Here is a 12,728-nt window from a genome sequence, read left to right on the forward strand (position 1 = left end):
GTGACATCTTGCTTTATTTTGGGGGTGCGTGTCATGCTTTTTAAAACTACAAACAGAGACAGTCGCTAAACTTCCTTAGAGTGCTGTTTTGTAAACACTGGGAAGTAGGGATATAAAGCACAGGTGCTTCCTAAGGCTGGTGCGCCTTTTTACGGGGGCTGGTGGTGGTGTTCAGTAGGCTGAACACACACTCACCTCTGAGCCATGTCTTCAGTCTCCAGCTGAAGCGTGTTTTCACTTTTCGGTCCTTTTAGAAGGCCGACGTAGGGCTGCCTACTGGCTGAGAGAAGGACACAAGGTCTCCAGGCCCCTGTTTATGCAAACCAGTTTGTAGGAGAAATAGGATAGAAGACGTAGGCCCTGGATGTTTTGGATCTAGAGGCAGCATTCATCTTTATGGCTATCATTTTAATTTTTATTTATTATTCTCTCATACAATACATCCCGACCCCCACTCTCCTCAGCCTCCCCAACCTGAGTAGTAGGTCTCACTTTGCCATTCTACTAATATAGGGATAGCTCACTCCTTATGTTCTACTAATGTAAGGAAAGCTTGACACAGAAAGACTATTAAATATTTAATAGGACTATTCAATCCTATTAAAAATAGCTGTCATTAAGTCCAATATGTAACAAAATAGGAACTCACCATATTTTATCTAATTCCTTACAACCATGCTTACACACACACACACACACACACACACACACACACACACACACATTATTCTCACTCAAATTTAAGATAATGGGCTTTGAAAAGTTGAATGTCACATTTCGATACATAAGATAAAAGTTATTTCCTTTGGAGGGGAGTTAAAAATTGGTCTTTTTAGATGATTTTTGGTGGTAGTACTGGAGACCAAACCCAGGGCTTCATGTATGCTGGGACAACACTGCTATTTTCCCAAATCTTCAACCCTACATCAGCCTTCTAAAAGGATCTAAAAGTAAAAGCACACTTCAGTTGGAGACTGAAGACTTGGCTCAGAGATGAGTGTGTATTTAGCCTACTGAAGGCCCTGGGTTCAAACACCAGCACTGGTAAAAAGGCGCACCAGCCTTAGGAAGCACCTGTCTGCCCCTGGGACATATCTGTCTTGTAAGCTCCTTTCCCTTGGATGACAAACTTTGTTCAATGAGGTCCTTTCCCAATATTCATTTTGCCTTTTATTGCATAATTAAATACTGGCTTGCATTTGTAGTGGGTTTGGTGGACTGTGTCTGTAATCCCAGCACTGAGAGGCAGAGACAAGAAGATCCTGGTGGCTCACTGGCCAGACAGCCAAGCTTCTAGCCAATCATCAAGCTCTAGGTTCAGTGGTAGACTTTGAAAATATAAGATATAGTAAGGCCCTTCATCTAGTTCTCGGCTCTGCAAAGATAGATGAATGAATGGATACATACATACATACACACATACATACATAGAACCTCAGGTCTTATGAACACTTCCAGGCTCATGGGTGAAGAAAACAAACTCCTGGAAATTGTCCTCTGATCTCTACATGTGTGCTATTGACATGCACACATACACATACAAATGAAAAAAAATTTATTTTAAATCATCCCTGGACTGTCAGAGGGTGAAAAGTGCTTGCTGTGCAATCCTGTGTTTGAGTCCTGGGTCCCACAGTGGAAGATGACCGAGTCCTGGGTCCCACAGTGGAAGATGACCGAGTCCTGGATCCCACAGTGGAAGATGACCGAGTCCTGGATCCCACAGTGGAAGATGACCGAGTCCTGGATCCCACAGTGGAAGATGACCGAGTCCTGGGTCCCACAGTGGAAGATGACTGAGTCCTGGGTCCCACAGTGGAAGATGACCGAGTCCTGGGTCCCACAGTGGAAGATGACCGAGTCCTGGGTCCCACAGTGGAAGATGACCGAGTCCTGGGTCCCACAGTGGAGGGAGATGACTGAGTCCTGAAAGTGTTTCTGACATTTATGTGTGTACGATGTCATGCACAGGCTGGTACTCAAACACACATAATAATAAATTTTGAAGTCATCCTCTAAGTGTTCATATTTACACAGAGAGAGAGAGAGAGAAAGAGAGGGGGGAGAGGGAGAGAGAGAGGGGGGAGAGGGAGAGGGAGAAAGAGAGAGAGAGGGAGGGGAGAAGGAGAGAGAGAGAGAGAAGAGAGATCTTAAAATTAGGTATATATCAAGAACAGCACATAGTTTATTTTTAGGGCTCCTTCTCAGGGTACAAAACAGTACATAAAGATAGAAACAACTCCCACAAACTGACATGGCTCAATTAAATGGACTGACAGCTCTCTGACAAAGCTGGCTAGTTGGGCCAACTGTCACCACAGACATTGGAATGAAAAAGGGGATTTCTTCAGTAAGATAGGAAAGAATGTTTTCTCTCCTGGCAGGCTTGCCAAACACGTTACCAGGGATCAGGTCTGGGCTGCCTGTGTCTAGGTCCTTGGCCTCTTATTCAAAGGGTTCTTCTAAGGGCACACAGAGATTCAAAAGCAGCAAGCTGACTTCATTCAAAACAAGGTGACAGTTCAGGTCAGATACACTGTTGAGACTCACAGCCTGCCATATGAGTGAGGACACTCATTGTGGTTACTTTTTATTGGGAGTTCAGTGACTTGGGGTCTAGTTTGGGTGGTTCTCTATTTTGACTGCACACTTGGACCATGTGAGTAACATGATCAATGTTTATGTTCCTTCCTATTATGCATATGATCTTAGTCATATGCATATTGTACCAGGCTTTTTCTTTTGGGCCACCAACCAGCTCTCAAATCATGACATGAGGCTTGCTGTTAGTTATGAAGGCTTGGCCTAGCTTAGGCTCATTTCTGGCTAGCTATTTTAACTTAAATTAACCTGTTTCTCTTTATCTACATTTTGCATTAGGGCTTTTTACCTTTCTTCCCTCTATATCTTACTTTCCTGCTTTTTGTGTCTGTCTGACCAGCTGGTGACGGCCTAGCTTCCAGCCCCAGGCATCCCCTCATCCTCTTCTCCCCCTTCTTTCTGGTTTCTCTCTGGAGCCTAAATTTCTCCTCCTATTTATTCTCTGTGCCTACTAGCCCCACCTATCCTTTCTCTGCCTAGCTACTGGCCGTTCAGTTCTTTATTAGACGAATCAGGTGCCTTAGGCAGGCAAAGTGAAACAGCAACACATCTTTGCCTAATTAAACACATCCTTACATCGTTAAACAAATGCAGCATAAACAAATGTAACACACCTCTACACAGAATAATATTTTACAGCATAAACAAATGTAACACATCTTTATATAGTTAAAATAATATTCCACAACAGCATATCTAATTATGCATAAGCATGAGATGGTAAATAGTTGAGCTGATTCTCCCTAAAACCTCACTTAGAGGACACAGTTTGCTCTGTTGTAAAGCACCCAAGACCAGTTCAGGCTGGATCAACTCTCCTACCCTCTTAGATGAATGTGTAGCTAGAGTTTTCCTGCCTGGCCCACAGTCAGGACAAATCTCTGACACCCACCAGTCCCACAGCAGCTCAGACCCAACCAAGTAAACACAGACTTATATTGCTTACAAACCGTATGGCCATGGCATGCTTCTTGCTAACTGTTCTTATATCTTAAATTAATCAATTTCTATAAATCTATACCCTGCCACGTGGCTCGTGGCTTACTGGCAACTTCACATGCTGTTAGTCATGGCGGCAGCTGGCAGTGTCTCTGACTCAGCCTTCCACTTCCCAGAATTCTTCTCCTCCTTGTCCCGCCTATACTTCCTCCTGCCTGACTACTGGCCAATCAGTGTTTTATTTACTAACCAATCAGAGCAACACATTTGCCATATAGAACATCCCACAGCACTACCCCCCCCTTTTTTTTCCAAAAGGAAGGTTTTAACCTTAACAAAGTAAAATTACATATAATTTGGGAATTTGGGCGTAGCTTCTCTTACTACTTCCTGCTGGAGGGGGGCGCTGTATCTTATGGGAACATAAAGAAAATTTTAGGATTATGGAATAGTCCATGAGGCTGTATTGTCTGAGCCAGTTGCCTTCAAACCATTCTGGATGTTGGATCATCTGGGCCATGGTGTCATCGGAGACCTTTCAGGGGGTCTTGGCTGGTCAAACCTGATGTATCTTAATCTGGAACAAATCCATAGCCTTTGGCTTTCTGTGAAAACAAAAGCAGAGCCTCCTTTCCAAAGCAACACATCCTTAGATCCAAATTTTGAAGTCAAAGTATCTTTAAAATATACATATTGGTTTAACTCAACATCTTTTACGATCAAATGTTTTTCTGCAGTTAAAAATCCCAAAGACAACACAATCCAGATTCTCTGTGTAATATTCATCATTACGTGGCTTATTTTTTATATTAATTTTACTGTCTCTTTAAAGACTTTATTTTTTAAAACTGTATTTGTTTATATAACTGTATATATATCACCTTTTCTGTCTATTTCAAGCCTACGTATCTTTTACACACATTGTAAACTATTACATCTGAATCTGTCTTATTGTGAATCTATTGCTTTAAACTGCAGCATTTGTAAGACTGAACCGGCACTATGGCTGCTGGCTCCGCCCACCTCAGCTTCCCAACATGGTGGTGGTACGTTTACCGCCAGCTCTGGGAGCTATCGTGGGTCTATGCTTTTATCCAAGCAGCGTGTAGCCCAGAAACCTCTTTTTTTGTTTTGTACCAGCAAAGGCCAAATCCACCACGCAGCTTAATGTGCTACTTGCAGAGGCCTCATTCCCGCCGTACTGCAGATGGAGCACGAATGCTAGGAAACCGCCAGTAGCTCAAACCGGCAGCTGCCGCTCGTTTGAGAGAGACAATTAGGAAGCTGTTTTTAGCTTCGTTTTAGAATCTTTTCTCAGGTTTTAGGTGGAAACTCTTGCCAACTTGTTGGGCGCCATGAATGTGTTGGTAATATACTTGAATAGAAACTGTTTGATGATTGCTAGAGGGAGAAGAAAGTACCCATTGTTTATCCTACTTGTTTTAAGAAGGTAAGTGAATATGATGCAGATGGGGGTTCTGGGTTGCTGACAGGTGGCTAGATGCTTTGTTCAGAGAAGAGTGTGTGTACATGGGTGAGAGTCTTAGGTTTTCAAGTACATTGTTAGAAAAGGGCACATAAGGTACCGAACAAGAAGAGCCCCAGGTTGCTATGCTATTCCTTATGCTTGCTTGCCTCACTTGGACCTGGATACGCCTCTTCTTTTTCACTTCCCCGTTGCTGTAAGGGGAACAACTGCTTCCCATGCCTGGTTTTTTTTCCCATTGCCTGCTTTCCAGGTAATCCCATGATTAATATACTGTCTTGCCACAGGCCCAAAGGCAACAGGACTAATTAATTGTAGGTGGCATGGAAGTCTTTGTGCTTACCGACGTGTTCTAGGGGAACCTGAAATGTCAAGCTCACGGGGTTGTTCCTTCAAGGTAAGGAATGCAAAACCCTTTTCTGCCCAGAAGGCTGGAATGGACATGCTTTCTAGACTGGTGGCCTTTGCACAGTCTGTGTAGCTGGAGACTTTCTGGTACCAGACCCTCTTCCAGCCAACATATAGAACCTCTCTTTATGAAAGATGTCACATTTACTTTCCAAAGAGTTTTGATATAGTCACATTTAATCTGTATTTAGTTTACTTTGTTCCTCAAAGAGATTTAGGTGTGCTTTGTTGTGCACATGGGATTGAGATAATCGTCATCAGAATAGTTTTCACCAGATTGTGCTGAGTTTATATAGGCCTAAAATAAACCACTCGGGGTCAGACTCCCGAAGTTTGAACCAACACTGTCTACTGACCTGTGTTGTGCTGAACTGCCCTCCCTCGGCTTGTAGCTCTGCTGTGAAGGTTGCAGAGACCCCCACAACCAATCACTTGTGAAATCTCTTACCATGAGTGAAAATAAATCTCTGTCTTCTTAAATTGATTTCCTCAGGTACTTTGTTACCATAATGGAAAACTGGATAACTGTGACCAAGATCAACTTACATCCAAATCAACATATTGCTTATATAAAGGGAGGGATGTTAAATAGTAATGCAAGGCACTTTCAGGTTCTACAAAAGCTGTGAAATCATAGGGGCTGGTTGTTGTGGCCAGCCTGGTTTACAAAATGAGTTCCAGAACAGCCAGGACTACACAAAGAAACCCTGTCTCAAAAACAAACAAACAAACAAACAAACAAACAAACAAACAAACAAACAAGAAAATCAAAAGAAAAAAATGGTGTGTGTATGTGTGTGTGAGCTGATCAAAAGTGATGAACATATTTTGAGCTGGCAAATTTAATAATGGGGTTAAATCTATGATAAAAGGTGATTTCAAGGTAATGACTGTCACTCATTGTCTTATTTTTTTATTACTGTGAAGAGACATATCATAACCATGGCAACTCTTAAAGAACACATTTAATTAGAATCACTCAATTACCGTTTCAGAGGTTCAGTCCATTATCATCATGACAGGGAACATGGAGGCACGCAGGCAGATGTGGTTCTGAAGCTAAGAGTGCTACATCTTAATCAGAAGGCAGCAGGAAGTTGACTGACTCATACTAAGTGAAGCTTGAGAAAAGAGACCTCAAAGCCCAACCCCACAATGACACACTTCCTCCAATAAGGCCACACCTCCTAATATTGCAACTCCCATTGGGAGCCATTTTCTTTCAAACCACAACACTCATAAAGGAGACTCATATACTCTGCAGCCAGTTACAAAGCCAGACTCCTTTGCTCATGGGGCCTGGTGTGCAGTGGCTGCAGGCAGCAGCCCCCTTGCTGGTGCACATAGCCTGCTGTTTCATGAGTTGTTCCTAGGGACCTGAGAGAGCTTTTCAGAGGATAGTAATGCTTTCTGGGAGCTCTACTACCTGGAACATGACATCTAGCCTGGAAGCCAGATGCTGAGTGGCACTACCACTGAAGGAGGAGACAGCTTCTTCACCATCTTCAGAGAGACAGACTCTGGCAGGACAACTGTGTTCATAGGCTTGGAGCCGACAGTCATCGGTGAGTCAAGGAGCTCTGGCCTGCAGTCCTCTGTTGTTGTTGTTTTTTATCTTTTACTCTTTTGGGGGACCCACCACCCAGCTCCCAAATAAATCACACATGGAGGCTTATTATTAACATTTTCCTCCTTTTTTTCTAAATAAAAAGAAAGGTTTTTAACTGTAATTACATTTAATAAAACTATACATAACAAAAACAGTTATCAAGAATTATATTTACAATATTTTGTTCATCTACAGTCAGTATATTTAGAGAAAGTAATGTATTATCTATCCTATCTTAGTGAATCTAAAGTTTTATATCTAATTTATTTTTTTATCATAACTAAGGAAAACTGTAATTATATCTATCTAGTCTTTAACTCCATCAAAGACCCAGAAGGATGTAATATTATCGAACAACAGAGACATTTGGTTGCCTGGACAGTCACCTGAAGTCCCTCTGTAATGCTGGGGCATCCATCTTCAGCCTACAGGCCTAGAGTATCAGGCAGACTTCTCAGGGAAACAGGAAATTTGAATGACTGTCCTGCCTTGTATTGACAAAGTTGGTCGGTTGTTTTCCTGTGTGTCCTGCAGAATGTCTGCCAGGTTCTTTTGTGAAGCAGGAATTTTGAAGGAGTGCCCTGCCTTGTTTTGGCAAAGTTCATCAGTCTTTTTATCGTATGTCCTGATGTCCTGCATGTCCAGTCTGCATAGCACATTGTCAGTAGTCAAAGGCAAGAGCAGTTTTTTTGTCCAGTGACTAACTTTGTCACAATGAAAGCAAACTCCATAAGGAATTTCTTCAATGCCCATCATCTCTGAAATAAATTGGTGGTGCCAAGAGCAGATATGTCTCATTGTCATGAAAAATCTTAGGTTAATAAAACATTTTAAATGCCATATTTTATAGGTCTTTGGAGACCATTTATCTATCTAAAATATATTTCTATATGATCTGGAAAGTATACCTAACATATCTATAAATTTTATTGTTGCTTGCTGTGTGGCTGTGTGGCTGGCCCCTAACATCCTCCTCTCCTTGTTCTCTTGCTCTTCTTCTCCTCCCAGCTTTCTCTTTCTATTTATTCTCTCTGCCTGCCAGCCCCACCTATCCTTTCTCCTGCCCTGCTATTGGCCGTTCAGCTCTTTATTAGGCCATCAGGTGTTTTAGACAGGTAAAGTAACACAGCTTCACAGAGTTAAACAAATGCAACATAGAAAAATGCAACACATCTTTGCATCATTAAACAAATGTTCCACAGCATAAACAAATATAACGCATCTTAAAATAATATTCTACAACGATCTTCCTTCATTATTACATACTGAGTCTATCCTTCAAGACCGGGTGAGCCAGCATGTATATGGGTGCCTGAGTTTCTTTTCCAGATGAAGTTCTCATTGGTCCCTGCCATCAACTCTTCCACTCTCACCAGATCATCATAAACAAGGTGGGTGCTGCCAGTTTATGCTGATCAGCACTATACCACTGCAGGGGCCTTGTCTTGGATCAAGTTAGAAGCTGGTAAATGCTATATACTGATATGTGTTTAAATGGGAGACACGTTTAACAGAGTAGTCGATTGTTAGTATTCTTCAGTGCCAGCCAAGATGTGTAACAGGTTGTTCACTGTGCTGATTGGACTTCTATGTTGATAGGTTATGGGGCAATTTGTGATGGATCTCTTGTATCAAGTCTTCATGCTTGCATCAGTTAGATATGGTTTGTGGTTTAACAGAGTCATAAATAGTACTAAATAAGAAAGTGTATACTGTGATTTTTATCTTTTATTCTCCCATACAGGTTGACAGTGCACAAGTGTTCAGGGCATCTTGATTTCAGGAGTGTTGGTGGAAGAAATGGCTCTGGGTTCACCTCCCTCTGGTAGAATGTCTGTCATTTGATTATGTCAAGAAGTCTACATTGGTGTTTTCCATTTGTCCAGTCCCCCAGGTTTCAACAGGTATGACTGAGCCTTACAAGTCAAACCTCCCCAACCATAGCACCATGGAACACTCTGTGTGTCTTAGTCAGTGTTCTAGAGACACCATGATGAAGACAACTCTTGTAAATGAAAGCATTTAGTTGGGGCTTGCTCATTGTTTCAGGGCTTTAGTCCATTAGTAGCTTGGTGGGAAGCATGGCAGCATGCAGGCAGACATGATGTTGGAGATGGAGCTGAGAGTTCTACATCTGGATCCAAGGTCAGTGAGAAGAGAGAGCACTACACTTGGTTTGAGCCTTTAAAACCTCAAAGCCCACTCCTAGTAACACACTTTCTCTAACAAGGCCAAACCTATTCCAACAAATACTGTCACCCCCTAAGCATTCAAATTTATGAGCCTATGGGAGCCATTTTTACTCAAACTACCACACCATGCTTTGTGAAAAGGTAAATGATAAACTTCAATATTAAATGCCCAACCTATACTATCCTGAACGCCTCTGTTTTTTCTCTCACATACCAATGAGAGAGGCATACAGAACACCAAATGACAGGACCAGAAAAGAAACTCCCCATGTCTTAGTTAGGGCTTGTGAAGAGACACCATGACCACGGCAACTCTTATAAAGGAAAACATTTAATTGTGGTGACTCACTTACTATTCAGAGGTTCAGTCCATTAGTGGGGAGCATCGTGGCATGCAGGCAGATGGTGGTGGAAAGGTAGCTGAGAGTCCTACATCTTGCAGGCAACAAGAAGTGGTCTCAGTGTCACACTGAGGGAAGCTTGAGCAAAGGATACCTCAAAACCCACCTCCACAGTGACATACTTCCTTCAACAAGGCCACACCTCTCAATAGTGCCACTCCCTATGAACTTATAGGGACCAGTTACATTCAAACTGCCACACCCTATAACATATAATTACCAAAACACTAAATGTACAGAACAAAGAAAGAATATTAAAAGCTGCAAGGGGGCCGGGTAGTGGTGGCACATGCCTTTAATCCCAGCACTTGGGAGGCAGAAGCAGGTGGATTGCTGAGTTCAAGGCCAGTCTGGTCTACAGAGTGAGTTCCAGGACAGCCAGGGCTACACAGAGAAACCACATCTTGAAAATCAAAACAAACAAAAAAGCTGCAAGGGAAGAAGAACTTGTTACATACAAAAGCAGGCCAATTAGAACAATGACTGACTTTTCACGGGAGACTGTGAAAGACAGAAGGCCTAGGACAGATGTTCTACAAGCTTTGAAAGACTGCTGTTGCCAGCCTAGACTACTATACCCAGCAAAACCATCGATTACAATTGATAAGAAAAGAAAAACATTTCAAAATAAGAAATTTAAGCAATTTCTGTCCACTAATCAAGCTCTACATGAGGTACTAGAAGGAAAACTTCAGTCTAAAAAGGTTAACTACACCCAAGAAGATGCAATGAATAAATAATCCCAGAACAGTTAAGCAAAAGAGGGGAAGCTCCACAGCACAACAAAATAACAGCAACCAATAAACACTGCTCATTAATAATCAATATCAATGGTCTCAATTCCCCAATAAAATGACACAGACTAACAGACTGGATTAGAAAACAGAATGTATCATTCTGTGGCATCCAAGAAACATACTTCATCACCAAGGACAGGCATCATCTCTGGGAAAAGTATGTAAGCGATGTTCTGAGCAAATGGACCCAAGATGCAAGCTGGTATATCTACTTTGATATATGACAAAATAGATTTTAAACTAAAACTAATCAGAAGAGATGGGGAAGGAAGGAAAGTAAAAACAATTACTTTTCTGTTGCTGTGAAGAGATACCATGACCAAGGCAACAGAAGAAATCATTTAATGGGAGTTTACAGTTTCAGAGGGTGAAAGAGACACCATGACCATCAGGGCAGGGACCATGGCAGCAGGCAGGCACTGAAGTATTAGCTGAGAGCTTACATATGATATGAGAAAGAGAGAGAGAAAACTAACTGGAAATGTGGGCTTTTGAACCCTCAAATCTCACCCCCCAGTGACACATCTCCTCCATCAAGGCTCCTAATCCTTCCCAAACAGTTCCATCAACTGGGGATCAACCATTCAACCACAGGAGCCTGTGGGGGCCATTATCATTCAAACCACCACACACAGTTCATAGTGAATGACTTCAATACTTGAAACTAAACAGAGAAATGCTGGAGTTAAATAATGTCATAACTCAATTGGATCAATCAGACACAGAACATTCCACCCAAACACTAAAGAAAATACTTTCTTCTCAGCAACTCAGCAACTTTCTCCAAATTTGACCACATATTAGGACACAAAGCAAATCTCAACAGATATACGAAAATTGAAATAACACCCTGCATCCTAACTGACCACCATGGATTAAAGCTAGATATGAACAACAACAAAAAGTATAAAAACTCACAGAAGCCAAACAATTCACTATTGAATGAAAATTGGGTCAAGAAGGAAATTTAAAACTTTTTAGAACTGAATGGAAATGAAAAAGCAACATACCTAAACCTATGGAATATAATGGAATCAGTTCTAAGAGGCAAGTTCATAGTACTATATGCCTATATTAAAAAATGGAGAAATCTCATATTAATAACTTAACAACACACTTGAAAGCTCTAGGAAAACAAGAAGAAATAATGGTCAAAAAGAATAGATGGGAAGAAACAATCAAACTTGGGGCTGAAATCAATGAAAGAGAAAGAACGCTACAAAGAATCAATGCAATGAAGAGTTTATTATTTGAAAAAACTGACAAGATTGGCAAACGTTAAGCCAAATGAACCAAAAACATAGAGAGAAGATCCAGATTAATAAAATTACAGATTACAAGGGAGACATTACAATGAATACCAAAGGAATTTAGAGAATTTTAAGATATACTTAAAAATCTGTATTTCACTAAACTGGAAAACCTAAATGAAATGAATGAATTTCATGATAAATACAACCTACCAAAATTAAATGAAGATGAAATAAATAATTTAAAGAGACCTATAACCTCTTATTGAAATAAACTGCAGTAATTAAAAGTCTCCCAACCAACACACACACACACACACACACACACACACACACACACACACACACACCAAAAACAAAACAAACAAAAACAAAAATCCCAGGTCCAGATAGATTCAGTACAGAATTCTTCCAGACCTTCAAAGAAGAATTAATGCCAATACTCCTCAAATCATTCCACAAATTAGAAACTGAAGGAATATTGCCTAATTCTTTTAATGAGGCCACAATTTCCCTGATACCTAAGCCATACAAGAACCCAACAAAGAAAGAAAATTACAGACCAATTTCCATTTTGAATATAGATCCAAAATTCTCAATAAATGCTTGCAAACCAAATCCAAGAACACATCAACAAGATCATCTACCATGATCAAGTAGGCTTCATCCTAGAGATGCAGGATTGGTTCAACATATGAAGATCAATAAAAATGATTCACCTTTCTTAGGGTTTCTTTTGTTATGAAGAGACACCATGACCATGGCAACAGCAATTTGTATATAAAGGAAAACATTTAATGAGGTGGTTTACAATTTCAGAAGTTTAGTTCATTATCATCATGGTGTGACATGGTGGCATGCAGGCAGACATGGTTCTGGAGAAGGAGCCAAGAATTCTACATCTTGATCCAAAGGCAATAAGAAGTGAACTGGGACACTGAGCATGGCTTGAGCATATATGAGACCTCAAAGCTCACCCCACAGTGACATACTTCTTTCAACAAGTTCATACATATTGCAACAAAGCCACACCTCCTAATAGTGC

At 41.0% G+C, this 12,728-nt stretch overlaps 1 non-coding gene across 1 annotated transcript; it reads left to right on the plus strand.

Moving 5' to 3' along the window:
* Positions 1-6,692: 6,692 nt before the first annotated feature.
* LOC131913928 (small nucleolar RNA SNORA70) lies at positions 6,693-6,824 on the plus strand. The gene has a single exon (XR_009379999.1). It is a non-coding gene; the product is annotated as a small nucleolar RNA SNORA70 (small nucleolar RNA).
* The last annotated feature ends 5,904 nt before the right edge of the window (positions 6,825-12,728 follow it).

This window comes from Peromyscus eremicus, chromosome 6 (genome assembly GCF_949786415.1).
Source record: "Peromyscus eremicus chromosome 6, PerEre_H2_v1, whole genome shotgun sequence".
Classification (NCBI taxonomy): domain Eukaryota; kingdom Metazoa; phylum Chordata; class Mammalia; order Rodentia; family Cricetidae; genus Peromyscus; species Peromyscus eremicus.